This window comes from Lichenostomus cassidix, chromosome 2 (assembly GCF_008360975.1).
Source record: "Lichenostomus cassidix isolate B80296 chromosome 2, HeHo_3.0, whole genome shotgun sequence".
NCBI lineage: Eukaryota > Metazoa > Chordata > Aves > Passeriformes > Meliphagidae > Lichenostomus > Lichenostomus cassidix.
In genome coordinates this window covers 16,537,839-16,545,129 of record NC_139482.1, presented here as the reverse complement: position 1 = coordinate 16,545,129, position 7,291 = coordinate 16,537,839, and the positions used below count along the sequence as shown (strand labels likewise).

Genomic DNA, 7,291 nt, shown 5'->3' with positions numbered 1-7,291 from the left:
TTTTACCCTTTGATATGCTGCTTTCAGAAAGGCATATAAAAGCTTCCTGTAGCTATTGCTGCCATATCCCACTAAGCCAGATCGCTGTGTGGCATTACTTCTCTTCCTCAAAGTTAATGCTGAGGAAGTCAGCAATGCTGAGAAAGTCAACAATAAGATGAAAAAGTGATCTTATGCTGTGTCCAAGAACCACTGTTTGCTAGAAGGGAGCTGGAGGGGTGGCTTCACTTATGTTTTGCACCTTTGTGGTTGAATCAGAGAGAAATGCATTCCTTCCCTCTCCTCCTCCTCCTACACCCTTAAGTAATAATTCAGGAAGACATTTGAAATAAATAGTTCCTTGATAGGAATGTGTATCTTTAGTTTCATTACTTAAATGAAGGGACTTTATTAATTGGGAAAGATCAGCTTTAGCTTACACGAATTTGTATGAAATAAATAGCTGCAAAGAGGATCCTAAAATCATAAATTCCAAAGACTCAAACATCAGAGGCAATTAAAACTTTGGGCTCTGCACATACTGAGGGAAAGAGTGGCTATACAAAAATAACTTTGAGGAGGATACTTCCACGGCAGAGAAGCAGCTAACTCCTACATGCAGCAACACATACATGCAGCCTACTTTTTGTCAGGAATGGATTCCAGGGTCCCAGGGGTCCTGTGTGAATATTGTCACTCTGCATTCACAGCTTCACACACGAGAAAATCCACTGCAATGTGCATTTAATCCTTCAGAGGAGCATGGGAAACAGCCTGGACTTTGCTACATTTCAGAAATCTTCTCACAAATCCCTGCCCTCCCCACTGCAGGTTTCATAAGAACCCCTTCACTGCACAGGTGAGTTAAATCTCCTCATCTCCTCCTCCTTTTCCAGTAGCACTAATCTCTGGGAAGTAACAATTCAGGCAATCATCAAAATCTTTTCTTCATGAAGAGGTGGATATACCTGAGTGAGTAGTTAGGCTATCTAAAAATATGAAACTGCACTGTTCCTGCCCCTTCCCACACAGCTGGGGCATCACTGATGTTAGCTGCTGAGTTTTCAGCATCACTAAAATATTATTTTTACAATATTCTTTCAGAAAAAACCACAATAAACACTTCAGATTCCGAGTCTGATTTAAGTATTCATTGAACTCTATTTAAATCAGGTGCAAAACAACAACGTCTCAAACACCAGTGACTGTATCAATTAGTAAAAGATGATATTTTAAGCAGAATTCTCTGTGGGAGGCTCCATTTTCCCATTAGAAACTTCCTGATCCTTGATTATTTCTCCGTCATCACTGGTGCTTATAATTCTCCTCATTTGCTGAGAACATCATTAATATTATGCATCAGATAGGTAACAAAATGACTTTTAAAAAAGAGTAAAATAATTCACAGCAGGAAGCCAGAAGTGTACCAGGCTGTGGATAAATCTGTAAAAGGATCTCCAATTATGAGGCCAGAACCTCACAGCTATGTATGTGGATCTGTATTTACAACTGTCTCTCATTAATTTATTTATTCTTTCACTGAGCCCCAACTAATGTTACTCCCCTCTGAGGCTGCAAATGCATTCATATGTGAATGCATTAATAGTGGGCATAAACGAGGAAAAAAAATTAGTCCCAGCATGTTTCCATCCAAAGATGTGGAAAACTTTGATTATTCATTAGGCAAGAAGGAGAAATCATAAAATCCCTTTTCTTGTGTTAAAATTAAATCAGAAATGCAGGAAAGAGCAGCTTGCCACCTAATTGTTCCAAGGGCTGCAGCTTAGGCCAACACTGAGGTAAATGTATTTACTTCTGATAGGAGACCGTCAGTCCCTCAGGGCTTGGCAAGTCAGCCTCCTCTCCACTGTGTTTTCTTTATTTCTCTGTAATTTTTTTACATCCAAATTTGAATCTGAAAGTTTTTCTGTATCAAGTTTGTGTATATTTCAGGTGGTTTGGTTAAATGAATCTTCCTGCAGTACCATGGTCATTGCCACGTTACAAAGAAGCATTTGATGCTGTGAGAAATTTGGGGTAAAACCAGATCCTTCTTATCCCTGGGCTTTCCCCTTGGGTATTATTGCTTCCTTCCTCCCCTGCAGTAGGGAGCACCAAAATCTTATGAATACCATGTTTGGGTCATTTGCTGGAGAAAGACAACCTGGAAATGCAACTTATCCCTTTACTATGGCACCTTCTGTAAATTAAAACATGACTGGCAAAAGATGTGAGACCATTTTCTCACTCAAGACAAATATAATTCTTAATAAACAGGTAGTTTATACAGACAGGAATAAAACAATAATGTATCTCTGATTTACAGTTTTCTCTTTTAAGTCCTCCTAGATAAACTATCTATATAGACAAATGATATTGCACATGAGGTCAGTGAAAACATACAAAATAGGTTGATTAACTTCCTTGTATTTCGTGATTCCAAGAGTTAACATGGATATTATCTTCAGAAAACAGAACATAAGCTATACCAGTCAAAACTATAATAGTGGTTGGAATAATAATGTTAAACATCAGTGAACCTTAATATAGAAACACAAATACACCTCTGACCCAGTGACTGGCTCAGAAAGGAACCAAGTGGAGAATCCTAGAGGGAGGACACAAAAAGGTCATCATTGCTTTCATAGGTCACTCTAGAATGAGCAGCAAGTCAGGAGATAACCCTCACTCACAATGACTGTGTCCTGCTCTCCTCTTGTTAAATCCTGCTTTGCTCTAGTGACCAGATTTTAATTCCTTCTTATCACAGATTGATGATTTGTGACCTGCAACAACAAACTCCCAGTGCAATCTGTTATGCCATTTCCTTTTCCATTCTATGATTCTTCCTAATCCAATTTTCCCTGTTCCCTTCCCTGCTGGCACTGCATGCTGAGCAGTAGGAAAGCCACTGCCAAGCTTGGGGTTCTGCCTGTCCTGGGAGGTTGTGGAGCTTGGAGAGTCCCTCAGGGAGTGAAGGAGAGGAGCTACCATGGGCCACCCCTGCCCCACCTCAGGTCAGGTCACCCCTGACCACCTGAGCTGCAAACCTCATTTTTAGCTGGCAGTACTAATTCAGGTTAACATAAACTCTAATTGTTCCTGCCAACCACTACTCTGCATGGCATGTCCCACCTCATTGCTCACAAAATTTTCCTGCAGTTAGGCTTCCCAAATGCTTCTCTATTTCTCATATTTTAATGGTAAATATTTTTGGAGGGCAGAGTTATCTTCAAATTATCTCATTTTACTGGACTTTTCCCACAGTACTTGGTAAGCAGATTACATATCATTCCTGTAGAGAATATTGGAGGCTTACCTCGTGCCTGGCTGAAAATATATGTATTCTGATTGTTTCATTAACAGCAATTGATTCTGGTAAAAAAACAGATGGACACAAAACCACCACAAAAACCCCAACAAACTTATGCAAGAGAGCCACAATTCTTGTTTGTCAAAGTTCTGGCAAGGACTTCATGATATCATGACTACCTAACAGTTTCACACTTAAAATGATTGTTACAGCAAGTTATATACCTCTGAAAATAATCCTGGGTGATGTGCATTTTCCCCAAGTTGCCCCTATTTTTTATTAATAAGGACAAACACCTGTCGCTTTCTGTTTCCCCATTCCAGCCATTGCATTTTAAGAGCTGAAAAAAGCAAACTGAGCAGTGGGAGATCCCGACAGCAGGGAGGTGTTTGAGCCCACTGCAGCTGGGCCATGTCCAAAGTGAGTCTGTGAGCAGACGTGGTGCAGAAGTTGCAGACAATGATTCAGATCTTGGTGATGTAAGATACAGTACTGAACATCACATAAGGCTGTGAAGGAATCAGATGATGCCCTACCCCTACTAAATACAGCATCAGGTGTCCAAAATTTAATCATACGTGTATGGTGGTGACACTTGATAAAAAACATGGTAAGATATACAAACCAGGACTTTTTTAAACATTCTATTTGTTCTGCACTTTTTGCTATCTGAATAAAGCAAGCCTGAGGGGATATCCTGTATGAAAAAGGCTGCTTGTCTTTAAAGTGAAGTTCATTAAATCAAATCCTGACCTTTTAGAGCTTATGCTCACTGAGCCTTTCTGCTCCCTGGATAGCAAAACTGTTGGTCCACAGATTTCACTTTTTCATCAAACATTCCTCACCTTCCCGACCATTAAATGACCCTTCTTGTCCTTGAAGCATTTTCTGATGTCCATCAAAATGCAAACAACTAAAGGCCATCTATGAAGCACCTGTTGAAACAACATGGCTTCAGTTCTAAAGGAAATACTTCACAGAATAAAATAATTCCTACAATCACAGATTTCCAAATCAGCACTAATGTATCATTGTTAGAACATTTGCACACATTTCTAGGCACACATGTACTATATATAAATGTGTATGTGGCCACATGCACACTAATGCAGATCAGACATGTTTTAGCTTGCTGTGCTGGCTGCACTGAGGTTCTCACCTGAATATATCATGTACCTTTAACTTCAGCCTGAGATGAACAGATTGCTTGCTGAATGGAGTCTTTTTATAGCACTAGTCCATGGGGGAATTCTTCAACAAAAATGCCTTTCTGATCACATTTGCAATTCATATATGCTATGAACAGGATTCTATTAATTGAACACTGAGAAAAAATCCTAATTATTGCATATATTATTAATGACCTTCATGCCTCTACAATAAGCAAATAAGCAATGTTCAATACCAATGTACTGAGATTTTTCTCACTCATGGATTCTGTACAATTGCTCTTCAAATGGTTATTTTTTCCTAAGGATTTCTACATTTAGATGACAAATCAAGCTTCTCTAATTGCCAAATTGTATCTGCTCCTTCACCAAGAGACACCTCACAGAGTTTCTGAGTCAGAGTAACCAGGCAACCCTAAGCCTCTAGACTAGGAGACAAAGGAAAATGTGTACTCCTACAGCAAGGAGAAAAATTATCATTTCAATCTCTATTCAAAAATTTGTCATAATAGAAATAATGTTTGCTGTGACTCAAGCATTTCAAAGGGTGATATAAATCCTCAGGCTCAAGATGTCCCAGTCAGAAGCTGAGGAGTTTCTTGCCAGTTCTCCCAAAGCTGCTGGGCAAACTGGAATCCTGGCAAGAGCTGGTCAGGCAGCTCTGGGCCTCTGAGCTCCAGCATGGTAATGTCTTCTGATTCCTGTTAACTGTGCAAAGTCATACCAGGGAGATACCAAGTGCCAATCTGTTGTTTTTCCTGGGCAGAAAGCCCCTGATGGTCCAGCCAAAACCAAGTCTTTATGGTGCAAATTTCTGCAAATCCCAGTGATGACTTTCCACCAAGGGCAGCTGCATCAGCCCAGCTTTGCTTTGACTCACTGAGATTTATCCAATGACATGACAAAGACCACGAAATCATATTTATTAAAAAAAAAAAAAAACCAAAACAAACCCAACCTTAAAAATAACTATATATATATATATATATGTTTTGGAAGAAGCCAGAGGAAAGGACCATCAGCAATGGTCATGGTTCAAAAGGTGGCTAAACTGAGAAGCCAGGGCACTTCTTGGGGTGGTTCCCCTTCCTGGGGAGGGCTGTCTGTATTATGGGAAGTGCAAAGAACAGTGCTGCCATGGCTTCAGCAAGGAAAGCAGAAGCCTGGAGGGCCAAATATTCTGTGATGACTGTGTGCATGTCCCTCTCTCAGAGCATCTCCCCCAGCTTGGCAGCTGGGAGGCACAGATGAAATCCACTTTCTACATAAGCAGCAGTTTAGGCCATCAAACCCCTGTCCTGATTGCTTCTGAACAGCTTGGCTGCTGGATGCAGAGTGCTAAAATAGCAGAACAGTGACAGATACTCCCCCCCCCAGCTCTCCAACCTTCCCTTCTCTAAAAGGATGGGTGTGCTTGCTGTGCCCAGCCTCCTCCCTGCTCACTCTGTGAAGCTTTTCCCCCACTTGTGGCTGTTGTGAGGTCTAGCAAGTCTCTTGTGCATCAGTGGCTGTGGCATAACGACTTTCATCCCAGCCTGAAAGAATGCTCTCCTGCCTTTAAAAAGCTGACACGACACCCCCAGATTATTCAACAGCACTTAGCCACCACGGGGTGCCTCAGGTTCAATTACAGAAGATCATGAAATGTCTCAGCTACACTGCAGGTACACAACTCCCAGGGGAGCAATGATTTCTGCAAGTGAATATCAGAATTTCCTTGTGTTTACCTGAAAAGGAAAATGAAAACTAAATGCTGGAATTATCTTTGCATGTATATGTTGCATTTAGTCTCCTGTTTTCATTGCTGGAGAGTTACCTTATGGCAAAGACTTCTCCAAAAATCCTATAGGACTATTACTCCTTACACCTCTTTGCAGGTCTGTTCCCTCCCCTGAGGGGTGCAGAAGGGAGCAACAGACTTTTGTGGTCCTTCTGGCTTCCTCTGACTAGGCGCTTGGAAGATATTTGCAGAATCTTGAAACAGCCACTTCCCTTCCCTTCCCTTCCCTTCCCTTCCCTTCCCTTCCCTTCCCTTCCCTTCCCTTCCCTTCCCTTCCCTTCCCTTCCCTTCCCTTCCCTTCCCTTCGCTTCCCTTCCCTTCCCTTCCCTTCCCTTCCCTTCCCTTCCCTTCCCTTCCCTTCCCTTCCCTTCCCTTCCCTTCCCTTCCCTCCTTTTCTTTTTGTATTTCCCTTTCTTCTCCTCTCCTCACCTTGCATCTCCTCTCGTTTTTCTTTCTCACACAGATCCATTAGTTTCTTGCACCCACTTGCACTCAGCACTGGCCTAGGGACTGACACCAGTGCCTCTGCCACAGAATTCAACATCCTCACAATGAAAAATTCTGCTCAGAGCATTTCCCCTCGGCCTCACGGGGAAGGGGAAGGGGAAGGGGAAGGGGAAGGGGAAGGGGAAGGGGAAGGGGAAGGGGAAGGGGAAGGGGAAGAGGAAGAGGAAGAGGAAGAGGAAGAGGAAGAGGAAGAGGAAGAGGAAGAGGGCAGCGTCCCAGTCCTGGATAGCAACTAGCTACTTGCTTAACCTCAGCCGTTGACCTTAGCTCCATTGGTTTCACTGGAACACGAGAAATGCTGTGATGCTGGTATCTGACTCCGGGCAGCCTGGCTGCACAAGGCTGCACACAGCGGCAGGGCGCGCAGGAGAGAGGGGAACGCTCGAGGGGCAAAAGTGAATGATGGGGACAGTGACATGGGGACAGTGACATGGGGACAGTGACATGGGGGCAGTGCCGGGTGGCTGCAGCCGGGCTGGGAACAGGGAATGACTGGCAGAGTGAAAGGCTCCATCCCGTGCCCGGGCACGGCAGCACCGCCCA

General features: G+C 42.8%; 1 long non-coding RNA gene across 1 annotated transcript; it reads right to left on the bottom strand.

Moving 5' to 3' along the window:
• Positions 1–388: 388 nt before the first annotated feature.
• On the bottom strand, positions 389–6,850 carry LOC146440874 (uncharacterized). The gene is made up of 4 exons (XR_014849703.1): positions 6,671–6,850; positions 6,278–6,414; positions 2,673–2,765; positions 389–2,078 (listed from the first exon to the last, which is right to left on the bottom strand). It is a non-coding gene; the product is annotated as an uncharacterized LOC146440874 (long non-coding RNA).
• Between the last annotated feature and the right edge of the window lie 441 nt (positions 6,851–7,291).